This window comes from Equus caballus, chromosome 13 (assembly GCF_041296265.1).
Source record: "Equus caballus isolate H_3958 breed thoroughbred chromosome 13, TB-T2T, whole genome shotgun sequence".
In the NCBI taxonomy this organism is placed as follows: domain Eukaryota; kingdom Metazoa; phylum Chordata; class Mammalia; order Perissodactyla; family Equidae; genus Equus; species Equus caballus.
Window position 1 is genome coordinate 22,832,328 of NC_091696.1, and position 17,570 is coordinate 22,849,897.

A 17,570-nucleotide genomic window follows, 5' to 3' on the forward strand; every position below is an offset into this window, starting at 1 on the left:
GGTCCCAGAGAAAATTGACAATGGAAACCTCACTGTAGGTGGGGCAGGCTAGGGCCATCCTTCTGTATAGAAGTATCAGGGAACCTTGGGTTGTGTTTCTGGACCATCTGTTCTTCTACCTTGTAGTGAACATAGGGAATGTGTACAGATAAGAGACAGAGGCTGCACCTGCCGATCCGTGTTCTCTAAATCTGTTCCATTCTGCAGAATGGTCAGCATGGCTTCATTCAAATAACATACTTATTACTTATGTGTATTGAGTGTTTGATGCAAAAGAAGTGCTTTGCAAATTAGCTCATTGGCTCGGTCAACATTTGTAAGAGGTTGTTAAACCATTTCACAAAGGAGAAAGGTAAGGTTCCTATAGGGGAAATGTTTACACATAATCACAGTTATATGTCACAGGCAATTGATATTGCCTGCTATGTGATGAGTCTGTGATTTACTTTAAATTGGTGAGGAGAGTCTAGTTATGTATTCTTAAATTGACAACCAATAAACTGTATAAAACGCGCCAGTCTGTAAATGAGATTTACCATATTTTTGGGAAATGTCCAGTTTATTTCACATTGCACATCATGTGATATTCCTTTATAATGAAGCTAGTATGTATTAAGGCTGTGTACAGACTGTATACACGTTTGTGGTTATGCAAGAATAACACATGCCAGATCAGCACAGGGAAGCGTTTGGCTAGAACCCCAAAGAGGACTTGAGCTTTCTATACCTACAGCCTCATTTCCCCAACTCTATCATGTCAACTTCTGCCCCTGGACCCTGGTAGAGATGTCCCTGTCTGAACCAGAATGTCCACAATGTTTTAGGAATCAGCGACCTTCATGGATGTGGTTCTGGGCTTCACCCAGGAAGAATAGGCCTTGGTGGGCGCATCCCGGCGGAAGCTATACAGAGAAGTGATGCTGGAGAACATCATTCATCTTCTCTCTGTTGTTGAGTGTGTCAATAAGGATTTATTTACTCAACAAGTATCCAGAGAAGTTTCCACATATCATGCTCCCCTCAGCTCTCATTTTTATTCTTTCATAACACAACTACGAGAAGGTAATTCTGTTTATTGATTTAATGACATGTAGTTTGCTCCTTCACTAGAATATAGTCTTCTTGACCACAATTTTATGTCTTTGTTGCTGCTCTATTGCCAGCACCCGGAACAGTGCTGAAAACTCAATGGATTTTTTTTTAATAACTAAAAAAATAAGATTAAACAGTTCCTAAGTAATTATTCTGTTCTAAGCAGTAAGCCCAAAGTTTGAGGCCACAGTAGAAAAAAACACCAGGCAACATAAATTTAGGTTATTCTGGATTAACTAGAAACATTTAATTCTTCGTTTGTTGAAAACACTGGGAATCTTTACTCTGTGAGCTTGCTCGTGCACATCCACGAGTTCCTCAAAGCTCTCGGCTTGGTGTCACGGTGTTCCTCCTGCTCTGCTCAAGGACTTACAAGGTTTTCTTCAATGCCCACTTAGTTGTTCATTGAGATCCTGTCCTTGACTTGAGGAATATGTATGGTTCTTAAAACACAGTTCAAAATTCAAGTGGCTTTTTCCCATGAACAGGGTGGCAGCTCTGCAAATAAGACACAATTTCCCATTGGAGCAAGGAGAGGAGTTGTGGAGGGAAGAAAGGGGATTCCCACAAGGCCTGAGGCTGGGTAAGCTCTAGGCATGTGTGTTCACTATGAGGAGAAGCCTAGTCAGTGCGGGATCAGGACCTTGGTAATGCCAACTACAGATTTCCTTAAGTCCATGGTCTTTTCAGGAAAGTATGGGAATCCAGTGGGGAAAAATTCTCAATGTTGTCATTATTCCTAGCATTTATCAATGTCTTTTATTTATAGTTTATGTCCTCTTTGGATCGAAAGTTTCATATTGTGAACTTTGCCCTCATCCCTTCCCCTTGATGATTTCTTCTCTCATAACCTTACCAAAATCCGTCTTAGTTTTCTCTTCAATCTTGAAAACATTTTGTAATTGACAGTGCCCTAAAACATGTTTCTAGACACTAGTGCATTGCTCCAGTTCACATTCTTGCCCTGTGTAAGGGTCAATATTTGCCTTGCATGCTGTACAACACTTTGGTTCCCTAATGCCTCTTGAGATATTTATTTTTTAATTTACTTTAGGCAGGAGAAGTAACCTTTGAAACCAAGAAATGGTACCTATACCAGATATCTGCAGGAAGGATCCATCTAACTGCACAGTGATGGTAAGCTTCTTGGGTTGAACCCTGGTCCCCTACATTAGAGGCCTGGGAATGGGATGATTACTAGTAAAGCACAATAGCGGGACTATAATTTGAGTTGGGAGTAAGTGCCATCCCAGCAGAAAGTTTTGCATACTTTTAATTTAGGAAAGATATTGACCTGAGCTCAGAGCTATAACCTGAGTTCTTATAAAAGGACAATTGTATAAACATGGCTCAAATACCTAGTCTATGAAACACAATGAAGTTACAAAATTAACCAACTGTACAGTTGAGGTGTTATAAAGAAGAAATCTCTGGGCTGGTCCAGTGGCACAACAATTAAGTTCACACGTTCCACTTCAGTGGTCCCGGCTTCACCAGTTTGGATCCCCAGTGCAGACATGGGACCACTTGGCAGGCCATTCTGTGGCAGACGTCCCACATATAAAGTAGAGGAAGATGGACACAGATGTTAGCTCAAGGCCAGTCTTCCTTAGCAAAAAGAGGATTGGCAGCAGATGTTAGCTCGGGGCTAATCTTCCTCAAAAACAAACAAAAAAAAAACAAACAAACAAAAGAGGAAGAAATCTCAATGCATGCAAGAGAGTAACACACCGTGCATATGTAACTTACATGGGGAAGGTTTTTAACCAGGAACTATGACTGACTGATTAGCCTAGAATTCATACATAGAGAAGAGAACAAAGGAACGTCTGTGGGCAGTCTTTTAAGTGCCTCTTATCTCCTCCAATAAGCAGAAATCTCACATTGGGGAGGAACCCATTGAACAGAAGTAGTGTGAGATGTTTTCACTCACAGGTTCACAGTGACTTAACATATGTGAAGTCACGTGGGCCCAGGAGGCCCACCTCTATAAGCTGTTGGACCAACTGAGGCAGCAAAGCCATGAGGAAACACTGAAGTTTCACCTGAAAAATACCCAAGATATTCTCCAGAAAATGAAATACTGGTAGGCAGACCAGATTCAAAAAGACAGAAGGGGATGGCCTGAAATCCATAATTAAGGTCAGATGAAGCCTGCTTAGGAGCCCAGGGGTGTGCCCAGGAAGTTCAAGATGAAAATCTTGCCTCTAACTTCGGAGAATGTTGTGGACTTTGCTGCTCTGTTCTCAGCCAACTCAGAAGGTTCCAGGGAGGATTTTGATCTGAATAGCTTATGGAGGGAGGTTTCAAGGTCATGTAATTTAAACAAGTGCAGTCAAAGAGATGGCTGTAAGTGAGGAAAGCAGGGCTCCCGCAGTGGTGGGAGTCACTAGGACAGATGGGAGAGATTGGGGGCTGGGGAGGGTGTGGGTACACCAACGATGCACTCCTCGGGTCCCCAAGATGCCAGATGTCTGGGAAGCAGCTGCCACCATGGCCTTTACCACTGCAGCCACCGCCAGTGCCATTTCCCCAACCACTAAGAACACCACCGCAGTAGGCTGGACAGGGAAGTAAGAAGTAGGTTCCAAGTTCACCACTGTGGTCTCAAATCTGGACCTGGGCATGTTGGGATTGGGTCTGATAGGAGTTGTTGGGCAAGAGGAATTACCCTGAGGCAGGGGCATGAAGATCCCTGAGCTCCTCTCCAAGTGTCATTTGTTGTATTTGCATCTGTTGAGCTGAGGTGGATCCCTGCCCCATAGGTGACCAGAGTTAGCCCACCCCACATGCCACACCACAGGGGACGCCACCCTACCCAATGCATCCCAGGAGGCTGTGGGACACCACCCCCACTGCTGGTGCCCTTGCACCGGCTGCTGCCAAGTTCATCATCCTCCCTTGGGAGCCCGGCCTGGGCTGGGGGGGGCCCGAATGTGGAGGGGCTGAGACACAGTTTGGGCACACTAGCTGCCTGGCAGCCTCCTGCTCCAACCAGGCTGATGACAACTGCCAGGGTACTTTCAGGTCTCAGGACCCTTTTCCCCATCCTAGACCCCGGACAGAGACTCATCCCAGGAAGCTGGAGTGGCCGGTCTCCTTCAGACAAAGCAGGCTCCTCCGGAGGATACACCTCTCCCTGTGCCCTGCCACAGTGCACCCAGGGAGATGGCCAGGGGAAGGCCTGCCTTGGAGCTTAGTCATGGATTTCTCTCAAGAGTAGAGCTCTGGGCAGCAGGAGGGCATGGCTTTAGTGACTCCAGAGTGAAGGCAGGTGCCTGCCCCTGGAAGGGCAGGCCTGCCAATTTCCCCACTATTTCCGCTGGGGGCGTGGCATGCCTAGTGTGGCCAAACTCCTTTGGTTAGCATTCCTGAGCCCTGTTGACTTGTCAAACCTTTACTGCTCCCTGTGTTGAAAAGTTCCTTCCTGATGGGAGGCCTTGTTCTGTCAAACAATAAAGGAGGCCCCGGATGATCAGCATGCGGGAGGGATAGGCTTGCCCTGCCCCCTGGCTCCTGATGGGCAAAGAGGGGCAGAAAGCTATTTTCAAAGGATGGGAGTGGGACCTGAGCAGAAGGGGAGAAGTGGATGTGAGAGACAGTTGTAGAAGTTGTGAATCCCAGTTCACCAGCAGCTGCACCCGGCCACCACCAGTGGGCTCCCCCACACTTTCAGTGCCACAAGGACCTGTCCCTCAGCAAGCCCAAGGGCCTTTCTGAGGCCAGTCACCTTTGCTGTCCATGCGTAGATAGAAAGAAGGTTTTTCCCTCCATGGAGCGGGGCTTCCAGAGTGCTAACAGTCAATAAGACCCATGGGATTTGTCAGTCAGTTGGGGAGGGGCGGGTGCACCCACCATCCTCTCTTCATTTCCCTGAGGTCCTAGATCTGGTGAGAGTCACTTGAGGTTTCCATGAAATTAGTGGAGTTCTCACTGTGTTGTAGGGGGTCTTGTTGAGGTAATGGTTGGCCTCTGTGATATCAGGTCTCGGGGATTTCAGAGGGGGGTCTCTATAATGTCACTAGAGGTTTCTTGGAGGTCATGGGAGTTCTTTGTGTGTTCAGGGAGTTCTCTGTGAAATCAGGAGACCTCACTTTGAGGGAAGAGGGGTTCACTATGAGGTCAGTGGAGGTCTCTGGGTGGTCAGACAAGTCTCTGTGTGGGCATGGGATGTCTCTGTGTGGTCAAGGGGAGTGTCTAAAGTGTCAGGGGACGTCTCCGTTAGGTCAGCTGAAAATCTGTCTGTCAGTGAGGGCACAAGGGGCCTCTGTGAGGTCAGAGGTGGTCTCTGTGAGGTCACGGTGTTACCAAAATCAAAGTGGGTTGAATCCTTGCGAGTTAAGTTGGCATGAGCACACTGAAGCTATTTGGGGACATAAACCTTCCCCCGTTTGTTTGTCATCCAGCCCTTGACTATTGGGGACCACTGATAATGCTGTATAGTAGCTTCCCTCACTTCATCTGTAGTAAGTTCACAGAAGGTGTCAGTTCACAAAAGGGCAGTGTGGAAATTAATGGTAACTAGAGAAGCTCTCCTGATGGAGCGGCCATTTTTGCAGCTGCAGCTGCCACGTTATGTCCTTTGAAGGGCTTTACCATGGATCCCAGCTACTTTCTTGGGGACCTGTAACACTTCTAACAGTTTAAGCATCTCTGGCCCATGTTTAACGTCCATGATTCACTCTGGAGACCTCTGTGACTGGAGGTCACTTCTGGGCAAGCATGGCTTAAAGACCCATTGGAATCAAGGAGAAGGGCAGCAGGGTTTAAGATATGACAGGAAGTTAAAGAAATCTGAGGGGAATCTAGCATCATATCTTGATAGTGCAGTATTGTATTTTGGGATAGCTGGAGGTGTCCTCAGTAACTGGTAGACTAGAGAATTGATGTAGGGGTCCAAACCCTCATAGGTAGGCCCATAGCCAATTTTTTGGCTTTCTTGATTAACAAGCAGGTGGCAGCTACTGCTCTGAAGCATGGGGGCTAAACTTTCACCACGGTGTCCAGCTTGCCCCATTCAAAAGCGTGCGTTTCTGGTCGCCGTAGTTTATCAGAGAGGCTGGTAGCCATGCGTCCAATGTAAAGAATCCAAAGAAGAAAAAACACAGCCATCCCTTTAGACACATTATATCCCTTACTGGTCAAGAAGTTGAACATACTTAACTCACATCTGACTCTATCCTCCTGGGGATAGAATCACACCCCGCAGGATTACCCTTCTCCCCGCCCCCATTTTCGATGCCAATTGCAAGTTCGGGTCGTGACCTGTGCTCCTGACAAACCGGCCGCAAGACTGCAGGTTCCCACCACCCCCTCCTTGGGTTTGAGGGCTCTGATAGAGCGGCTCACACAACTCAGGAGAACCTCTCACTTCTGAACAGCCACATGGAAGAGGTGCATAGAGCAAAACATGTGTGGCAGGGAGGAGGAGCTCCCGGGGCCTCTCTGGGTGTGCCACTCTACCCGAACCTCCACGTGTTCGCCAACGCAGCAGCTGTCTGAACACCGTCCTTTCGCAGTCTAACGGAGACTCCATCGCCTGGGCATAGTCAATTACGGTCATTGGCCGTTGGCTACTCAGCGCGATCTTCAGCCCCTCTTGCCCCCTCCCCCACCCCAGGGGTGGGGGCGGGGACGGGCCTGAAACTTCCAGGGCCCGAATCGAATCACACCGTTGGTTTCCCGGGCACCCAGCCCCCACCCTTAGGGCTTCTCCAACACTCACCTCGTTAACACCAGTTCAGGTGGCGTTGAAAGGGGCTTGTTAGGAATAACACCAGACAAACCACTTCACCTTTCTGGCTCTGGACTCGTTTCAGGAACTGAGCCCTAAAGTAATTCTCCTAACCAAAGATGTGCCATGTGGCTCTCATATGGGCAATCACAGGAGTTTTAGGCGCTCTGTGCCAGAAACGAAGGGAAGACGTTTACTATTATAGCCCCAGGAGCGCACAGCATTGAGAGCACTAAGGTCTCGAGCAAATCTAGATTCCCCTGTTCTGAAAACTTACTGATTCCGGGAAAGCTTCCTCTTTATGGCTTCTGGCTTCAAGGGGTATATGTTTTACCTGGGGCCAGCCACCTACCTGCTTCCGTTTTACCTTTCCTGGCGTGGCACCGGCTACTCACTCCACCTGTCCTTGGGCCCATAGTTCCGAGTTAGCCCTGCTTGAAACATGTAGGGGACTCTCTCCCTTCTCAGGGGCTGCTGTATCCTGCAAGAGGGCCATCAGCTCACCTCCCCCACTTTGTGGCGCTTGGATCTCGGTTTTCTCCTGTTCCCGGCCTGTGGAGGCCCCAACTTACAGAGCATGTCCCTCGCTAGAAGGGGGTGGGGAACGGGGCATTCTGGTACACACAGTGAGGAATCCTTCAGCAGTTTGGACCCTGGTTCACAGGTCCAGGGCTCCAGAAATCTTCCGATCTCTCCCTTTCCTGAGACCTCCTTCAGTTCACACTTTCCTTCAGAAAGCTTTCCCTTGTGGGCATTCCACACCAAGAACACGGCTCCACTAGGGAGCAAAGATTCAGCCTGCTCTCCTCCTTCCTGCCGAGGTCACCGGGGCCTCCTGGAGCCAACCGGGGGAGGGGGGTGTCCCTCAGCCCCATCACGTCTCATCTGTGGTCAAGGGAAACTGCCACGACTCGGTCTTCTTTGATCCCTTCCCTCCCTGGGGACGGTTCGGACAATCCTGCCACCAAAGCCCTTCCTGTTGGCAGTCCGCACATCGATTAGCCCCCGACATTGTGGGTGGCCTCCTGGCCCCTCGGTGGGGGCCGGGGTTACTCACCCATGGCATATGACCCCTCTCCCTCAGGATACCTTGAGGAGACTGGCGGGCCACAGAGAGCAGGGCGCCCTGCCTTTTCATCTTCTTGTCTTCCTTTGCATCCTCAGCTTCAGGCCGGTTATGGAGCATCCTCCGTGCAGCCACTCGTAGCTGTGCAGGACTGGTAGCAGGACCGATCGCCAACTTCTGGAGTTTCCCACGGGTGTCTGGAGCACTTCTGAGATCTGAAATATGGATTCAGGATCACTGTACTGCCCCGGGCCTCCAGGTCCCAGTTTGTGTATCACCTGAGGCAGTCCTGCGGCCTCTGGAACAAAGTGTGTGTGTGTGGTGGGGAGGGGGGAAGGGGCGGCGTGGCTTTCCTCAGGGCCCTATTGGACCTGTCTGAATTTAGGCCATTTAATGGGTGGCCGGCTTACTCTTTTCATGGCTTTCAGAAGCAGACCCCGAAAATATCCTCCCTTTCCTCCATCCTCAGGATCATTGGGATTCCACCCTGCCTCGCTCTCTGGCACAGCCTGTCCACCAGGCCTGCGGATGTCCGATCCTGGGTCATTTTCCTTTCCCGCTTGTTCTCTGGCTTTGAACGGAATGGATGACTTTGCCTCAGGCATGCTAACCTTCTCCTCCAGAAGCCCACAATTCGTATGGGGCGAGAATTCATACGGAGTGAGTATAATAATATTGCAAATAAAGTTATTTTTATTATTAATAGCTAACAATTATATAGTGCTTCCTATATTCCAGGCAATCTTCTAAGTGCTTTCTAAATATTAACTCTTTGAATCCTTACAAATCCCCCATGAGGTAGGTATTATTTCTTTCAAATGAGGAAACTGAGGCACCAGAGAGAGGCTAAAACCAATATGTAACTGATAAATGAATTCATCAATAAGGCTGAGTAAAATGCAGGCTCTCTGTGTTCGGAGTCTTGGCTCTTGATACTCTATACCTGTGCTCCTGCAAGTCCTATGAAACTCAGAAGCTTGTACGATGGTGGTGAGGCACAGGGGCTTAAGGCAAACTGCTGAGTTCCACAGCTGACTCCACCCTTGGCTTGGTACTGAAAACAGTCCTGGATTTGAGAAGCTCAGTATCTACTGCCCTCTCCTCTAGGACCCAGTAGAGGTGTGGGATACAGATGAAAATATGGGGAGGCTTTTAAGTTCTAGGGGCAGGTTGTATCCAAAGAAGCTCAGGGCCTGCAGGTAACTTCTCCTCATCAGTTTAGCATCTCCCCTACCCCTTCAGCCCCCATCCACGCAGACAGGCAGCATGAGCCTGGAATCACACAGGCCTCGATGGAAATCCTGGCTCTGAAATGCACTGGCTTTGGGTAACAACTTAGGCTTCATGATCAAGAAGGTAAAATCAGAGGAAGATGGTGCTGTTGAATGAGCATCCCAGCAGCTGAGTTAAACGGTGACCAAAATGACTGCCTGACTCAGGGGCATAAGGCTTTAATGCACACACACTTCACATGTCCCAGGCACAGGCTAGACATTCTACACGGCTCATCCCTTTTCATACTCCCAATAGCCCCAGGAGTTGTGTTCTTCTATACCCACTTCACAGGTGAATAAACTGAGGTTCAGAGACCTTAAGTAAGTTGTACCAAAAGTTGGGCTTCTTTGAATCCTTGTTACCATTATGGGCTTAATTGTATCCTCCCAAAATTCATATGTTGAAGCCCTAACACTTAGCACCTCGGAAGGTGATTGTATTTGGAGACAAGGACTTTAAAGTGGTGATTAAGTTACATGAGGCCATTAAGGTGGGGCCCTAATCCTGTCTGACTGGGGTTCTTGTAAGAGGAGGAAATTTGGAATCACAGGGAGACATCAGGAATGCGCTCACACAGAGGGAAGAACATGTTAGCACAGTGAGAAAGTGGCCATCCACAGGTCCCCTACTATCAGCACATAATCAGGAAGGGCAAAGAGGTTTTCTAGTGCCATTTTGTCCAGAGGCTTTATCTCATATTTGGTAACTCCTAGCAGCTCTGAAAAATAAATGTTATGAATGTGGAAATATCAATGGATCTGGGACTTTGTTGTTGCATTATTGTCATTTCTCAGAGGGTCAGAAGATGTTATAGGCATAAGCCTGTCTCTCCTAAGAAGGCCTGGAAAGAAATTACAGAAAGCGTAGAAGGCAGGAGCTACTTCTACTATAGCTCATTTCCAGATTCTGGCTAATAGCAGATCTTCATTGGATTATTAATGTTTCTTGAGAGTGCTGCTTCATCAAATTTCTCTTCCCTGCCTGGGCCTTCAGCAGCTGAAACGGTCATCAGCTGCCTAGCTTGTGGTCCTGCATACCTATGCCTTACCTATTCATATGTCTGAAGTGACATGAAGCTCAGGAGGCCATATTTTCTGATTTATGGTATCATTTTTGGAAAAAATTTTATGAGGTATAAACAAAGCAAACTATTTAAAAATCTAACAATCATTTTTATTTGAAGAGAATAAGATCACATGCCATTAGAACTCCTCTGGAAAACCCAGGACATATATCTCACAACCTGCTTGACTTTTTTTTTTTTAAAGATTTTATTTTTTCCTTTTTCTCCCCAAAGCCCCTGGTACATAGTTGTATATTCTTAGTTGTGGGTCCTTCCAGTTGTGGCATGTGGGATGCCACCTCAATGTGGCTGGATGAGCGGCTCCATGTCCGCGCCCAGGATCCGAACTGATGAAACACTGGGCCACTTGCAGCGGAGCATGCTAACTTAACCACTCAGCCACGGGGCTGGCCCCCTTGCTTGACTTTTGATAGGTAAGAAGGAGATAGAAATTCTTACCAGTGGCTACCTGGTTGCTAGAAACAGAAACTGCCTTTTGTTAACATAAGCCAAAGACATATTTTTAAAGGCTATGGAATGACATATAAAATTGAGGGAAAATAGAACTTCAGGAAGAACCAGAACCAAAAAATAATGAGAGATACAGAGACAGAGACAGAGAGTGGGGGGAAGGGAAGAAGGGAGGGAAGGATGGGTGGAGAAAGTGATAGAGTTAATTAAACAAGGTGGCCACAGCATAGGCTAAGGGAGGGGATGGGAGATTGACAGTAGTCCGTGATCCCAGAGAAGAGTGTATTTATATACAAATGGAGGAAGGATACTGGACAAGCAAGTATGTGATTTTCACTAACAAAGCATTCCTAAAGTACTCATAAGCATTACATGACTCCCTGATTGTCACATGCACAAGTATTGCTCAATGAAATTCCTGCTTGGGGACTTCACCAAATGTCATCTATTTACACTCAACACCCATTTCCATCCCCTTGTACATTCTTTCTTGTGTTGCAGTACTTCCCATATTTGAGAGGGCTGAAAAAAACGTTTCCAAAACTCCCTTGATGCCACGGTTCTAGAATTGATTTAAGTTCCATCAATGTAATGCAGTTGCATGAGATTTGAAAGGCAGAAGGGGTAGTGAAGGGCAGCAGGGACATTTCGTATATTTATTTTCCTGCATTAGTAGCAACTCCAGGCCCTGGCAGGCATCAGTTTTTCCAGTGGCCAAAAGGCAATTTGCACTGCCTAGTCACCAGCCTCATGGTCAGGGGCACTGAGACATCAGCCAGAATTTCCTGCGGTTCCCCCATCCCTGGACTACATCTGCTGAGGCCTGACCCTGAGCCTGAGCCTAGCAGCAGACACCAAACTCCATTCTGCTAGCCCTTGCAATAATTCTGTGGACGTCTAATTTCCTATAGTGAAGCCCTTTCTAGTGGAGATACTTATAGTAGTTTCTGTTTCCTGCATGCACCCTGAATGATACAAGTATCAAAAAGCTCCTTCAGTATCAATTTAATTTCCAGCTTTATTGCACATTCTTTCAGTGCAATGATATGGTTCACCCATCTTATGTCTTCTTTCCTTGCACAGATGACAGAGTTTTCTTGAGTAATTGAGCAGAGCTTCCTCTGACTTGCCTACAGGTGAGTTCAGTTATTTTGTTCCTTGAGACCACTCCCATTTCCCAGAACTATTGTTGACTATGCTGCTTAGCTTCAATGGTTTCCTTGTTGTGTTTGATCTCATCACTCCCAGAAATCTAGATGCCTCACCAGTGAAGAAACACTAGGAGTGATGATTGCCTTGATGGCTGTTCTTTTAGGCCAGTTGGATCATAAAAGGCATAATTCTCCAAAGATTATTATATCATGAAGCATTCTCTGGTGATAGCCCTTTGATAGGTACACTTATAGAAGAAGTTAGAGTTGGTAGTATGTATTAGAATTTCAGTCACATAGTCCCTTGGATCTAGGAATCCAAAAGCTAGGTACTTATGTTACTGATATCTCACAAAAAGTCCTCTCAGATTTACATATGAGTTTAGTGCAGGAATTTTTTTTAGTAAGTGTTTTTAGAAATGAAAACAGCAAAACGATCCTTCAGGGACCATTTAATTGAATTACAGTATATTCAATTGATAAAAGTATTCAGCTGTAAAATAACACGGTTGGCCCAATACAGGAAGATTTCCAAGATGTAATATTAAGTGAAATGATAAGGACGAATTGCACAAAATATTTAGCATTTAGCAAGTTTTAAGTATGACAGGTGAAAAAATATGCATTGGTGTCAACTACACATGAACTGTTCACTAATTCCCCTTGGGATCAAAATACAATGTTCTGAGAGTTTAGAGTGTGGGGGGGTGTTATATCATTTTGTGTTTCAGTGGAGAAAGAGAAACATTACCAGGTATTTCAAACAGAGGGAATTTACAACAGGGGATTGTGGGTTGGTTATGCCAGGATTGGACGACTGAGAATGAGGGTATTCATTTCCTAAGGCTGCTGTAGCAAATTACCACAAACTTGGAGACTTAAAATAATAAGCATGAATGAAAAAAGAGAATGAAATATACAAAAAGAAGTGTATATGAGACATATAGGAAATGCTGACAATACCCAGTATTACACATGTAATCAACGTTTCAGAAGGACAGGAGGAAGAGAACGGAGCTAAAGCAATATCTGAAACAATTATGGCTGGAAATTTCCAAAAGTCATAGAAGACTTCAAGCCACAGATCCAAGAAATGCTATGAATTCTCATGAAGACAAATACAAAACATTTAGAGCCCACCAAACATGGTATGGTCTAAGGTCTAAAGTGGTATTTCACAATAATGAAGTGTGGGCCCAACTTTGCATCTCTTCATTGTGGGGCCTGTGAGCGAGGGAGAGGAAGAAGCAGCAATCATGGAGCAGGGCTATAGCATGGCTGCTGATGGGGGATAATTAGGAGGGAATGAAGGCAGCCTCAGAGGCTCATTGATCCCCTCAAACATTTCTTGAAGACCTGTAACTCAAGATTTGACAGAAAAATGGCTAAGAGTTTGCCTTCCCTTTTATCAAGGAAAGAAAAATACTTATAGTAATTCTTACTTACAACTACTTATACAAAGGGACAGAAAACCCAACTCAGTGGGTATAGACAATGAAGAGATTTTGTTTTATGTAACTGCAAAGTCTGGCAGCAGCAAGCGTTATAGGTGTGGGTTGATCTAACCATTCAGGTGTCAAAATCAAGGCTCTGCTTTCATTCTGGCTCTCTGTTCTGCTTTACTTGGTGTTGGCATAATCTCTAGGCTCTACATGGTAGTCCTCCAACTTCTCCAGGTGGGCACTCCTGCAATAGCAAAATAGCCATGGCAGCTATGTCATCATATCTGTACAGCTCCCTCTTTTGGTAGGTCCTTCTAGGAAGGAGAGAACATTACTAGCTAAGAAATTATATCAGATATCTCCTCTCACCTCTGAGGCTCAGATTGAGTCTTATGCCCATCTTTGAACCAAGATCGTGATTGAGATACCACGTTAGTCTTCAACTAAGCAGAGACCAGGTTTAGAGTTGGAATTGGGGGTTAATACTACCAAACCACAGCACTGGGATGAGGGAGGAGTGGTCTCCACAAAGCAAAATATAGTTGCTAACAGTAGAAGTGGGTAATCACCAGAGGAGGAACAAACAACTCAAATCACATGGCATGACACTTGACCCACTTCTCTTCCCTTTTCCTCCTGGGTTAGCTCGGCTCTCTTCTCAGCTGTTGCTTGAATGCACCAAACACCCTGCCCTTGAGGCCTTTGCTCTCCCCAGAGCTTTATCCTGGAATGCTCTTTCCTCAGACGTTTGCTTGGCTTTCTCCCTTGTTTTTCTATTCATGGCTCTATTTAAATGTCACTTCAGAGAGGCCTTTGGTGAATTCCCTATCAAAAATAGCAACTGCATTTCTATCTACCCCCATAATTGGGTTTGGTTGTGTTTATAGCATTTATCACTATTTGACATTATGTTGTGTCTCTCTTTGCCCTCACCACTGGAACTCACTCTCCCTGAGAAGATTCTCTCTTGCTCATTGTTGTATCATGGTGCCTAAAACAGTGCCCAGCATGTAGTAAGCATTAAACAAATGTTTGTTGAATGAATGAATGAATGAGTTAGAATCCAAGACCTAACCCCACTTCTGTAATCTTAAGCAGGGAACTGAAGCCTTTATTGCCTCTGTTACCTTATCTGTCAAATGGAGATGCTTTCTACCACAGAGCATTATTCTTCAAGTAAGAAAATGTGTGGGAAATGTCTGGCATGTACAGATCTTTGATATCTATTATTCTCACAAATATATATATTGATATGTATGTATATATTCTCACAAAGCTTCATTCAGTGGACCCAATGAGGACAGAATCCTTAATTTGAATCAGTTGTTATCGACCCTGGTGTCACTTTAGGATTACCGAGGGAATTCTTCACAGGTGCTGAGCTTGGTTCTCACCCTGAGTCTCTTATTTAATTGGCATGGTGTGACGCCCAATCATTGGCAATTTTTAAAGCTCCCCAGCGGGGTCTAATATGCAGCCAGTGCTCAAGACCACTAGTTTCTAGTCATTGATGGGCTGATGGCAGGGCTGGATGTGTAACCATCAGACTCATGGAAGCATTGTAAAACCTGGCCCTTCCAACACCTGGAAATCTCTAGAAGCCAGCTTGGCTTATTTTCTCCAGTACAAACCTTCAACTGGCAGACTACACAGATGATCCTTCCCACTGTGTTAGAAAGAAAAAAACATCAGCTCTGCCTCAGATTTCTCAAATGATTTTTACATGTGCAAACCATGACCTGTTTCCACGCTTGTAGATGTTAGGGGGGAGAAAGGGAAGCTTAAAGGAGACCAGGGAGACTAGTGTGTATTTTCTTCTAAAGAAACTTTTAAAAGTGCAGAGAAACTGGCCTGGGACAGGGTCTAGGATCTAGATCTTATATTAACAGGGATGATGCATGTGAATAGTGCCCAGAACAATTCCTGACCCATCGTAATTAGTGTTCAATTAAGCAAACTGGACTTGCCTAAGGTGTTATGATAATAATGACACAACAACAAACAATGAATCCTTTTTTGAGCATCTTCCCTGTGTTAAGTATTTTAGGTAGGTAATTTTTTATCTCTACAACATTACTGTAAATCACTGGTTTTCTCCCCTTTCACAACTGGCAAAATTAGGATCAGAAAGCTTGCAGCTGGGAAAGGGAAGACTCAAGATTAGCATTCAGGGCTGACACCAAAGTTCATCTTCCTGCCTGTATACTATATAGTGTTTCTAGAATCCCCTTAACTCTCAAACTCTATGACTCGGAGCAACTTGAACCTTTTTCACCTGCAGTAAACAGAAAGCTTTTCCTTCACTTAAAATAATGTAAATAGTGATAAATGCTATGAATACAACCGAAGCCAATTGTGGGGGTACTGGGTTAGAGATGCTGTTCAAATCTCATCCCATTCAGACCCTCTGACTACTGATAGGAGAGGGAAAGTGGAAGAGAGAGGTTTGCCTGATCTTTGAGGCATACACCTGTGTGGAGAGAGGTGGCAGAAATGCCTGGTTTTCTCTTAAGAGGTAGGGCCATGGGAGGAAGCTGCTGCCCACTCCTTAAACTGTGCAAGTCCTCCTGATTCAGGGCAGTTCTACAGGCTCCTGTCTCTGCTTATCTGGAACTCTCTGCTCCTTGTGAACACCCACCATCACCTTTGCCTAGAAATTCCTATTCACCCTTTGGATCCACAGTTTAAGTGTCACTTCCTCCAAGAAGCCTCCTCTGGTTCTCCACCACTCCCACCCCTACCCTAAAACAAAATATTTTCACATCTTCTTTTGTTGTGTTTATGGTAGTTTGTAATTAAATAATAATTTTGAGTAATTGTTTAGTGCCTACCTCCCCTTTGTCAGCTCCATCAGGGCAGGAACCAGATCTTTCTGATCTACCTCCATATCCCCATCATCTAACACAGTGCCAAACACATAGAAGGGCCTCAACATTTTATTTGCCTGGGTGTAAGTGCTACAATGAAGAGACCAAACTTAACCCTTCCATTTTTTCTCTCTTTCTCGGGAAACAGAGGAAAGGGAACCTCTGCCACTCCAGTGCAGCCTGACATTCCTGAGATGCCTCAAGACACAACTAAACAAATGGTATGCACCTGGGTATGTGGAGCTTGAGGAAGAGCTTCACTCATCTTTCACCTTCTATTCTCTGATGCTGGGTAGGGTCCTCCTTTCTGTTTTTGTTGTTGTTGTTGTTGTTCATTTATTTTTTTAATGATTGGCCCTGAGCTAATATTTGTTGCCAATTTTTTGTTCTTCTTCTCCCAAAATTCCCCTAGTACATGGCTTTATATTCTAGTTGTAGGTCCTCCTGCTTCTGCTATGTGGATGCTGCTTCAGCATGGCTTGATGAGATCCATTCCCAGGATCTGAACTGGTGAAGCCCTGGGATGCTGAAGCAGAGCATGTGAACTTAACCATTCGGCCACAGGGCTAACCCCCCTTTCTTGGTTTTCGATTTCCACGCACCACCATGATGTCAGACTCTCTTTGACTTTGAGAGTCTCCTCTGGCAGAGAAGGGAGGTAGAAACCTCTTCAAGTGTGGGGTGGTTCCTGCCTTAGCTGATATCGCTGCAGAAACCTCTCTCCACCACCTGCTGATGGGATTGGCACCTGCCGCAAGAAATTGGACCTGTAGCATGTGCACTGGTTCTGAGGCCTGTGAGCAATCCTCCCACTGCCATCAAAATAAAGGGTGGTTCTGAGACCTATTTCAACATTTTTTTTTAAGATTTTATATTTTTCCTTTTTCTCCCCAAAGCCCCCCGGTACATAGTTGTATATTTTACCTGTGAGTCCTTCTAGATGTGGCATGTGCGACGCTGCCTCAGCAAGGTTTGATGAGCAGTGCCATGTCCACACCCAGGATTCGAACCAACGAAACACTGGGCCACCTGCAGCGGAGCGCACGAATTTAACCACTTGGCCACAGGGCCAGCCCCCTATTTCAACATCTTAAATTCAGCTTCCAGAGACTGAGGGCGACCTTTTCCCCAGACACCACATTTTAAAATGTAATGGGCTCTTTGATTTTGCAAACAAAATCTGGCAAGCAGTTAAATTACATTTTAATATTCCCAGCACTTAGCCAGGAAAAGATGCAGACAGAATTGAAAAGCATCCTGAGTTTTTCTGTCGTCGTTTTTATTTGAATGCCCAGATTAGACCATAACTCATCTCAAAATGGCAGGAGGCCTCTTCATGCACTTCACACTTCAAAATGTTTTAGAAAATCACGTCAATTTTGGCAAGCCTCTTGCCATGCCAGAAACAA

General features: G+C 45.7%; 1 long non-coding RNA gene across 2 annotated transcripts; it reads right to left on the reverse strand.

Annotated features, from left to right (window-relative positions):
* Positions 1-542: 542 nt before the first annotated feature.
* Positions 543-17,215, reverse strand: LOC138916988 (uncharacterized). 2 transcript variants are annotated; one of them, XR_011424288.1, is made up of 3 exons: positions 17,086-17,215; positions 7,916-8,107; positions 543-2,745 (listed from the first exon to the last, which is right to left on the reverse strand). It is a non-coding gene; the product is annotated as an uncharacterized lncRNA (long non-coding RNA). The 2 variants fall into 2 exon arrangements; XR_011424289.1 differs by having other exon boundaries at positions 543-2,749.
* Positions 17,216-17,570: the final 355 nt, after the last annotated feature.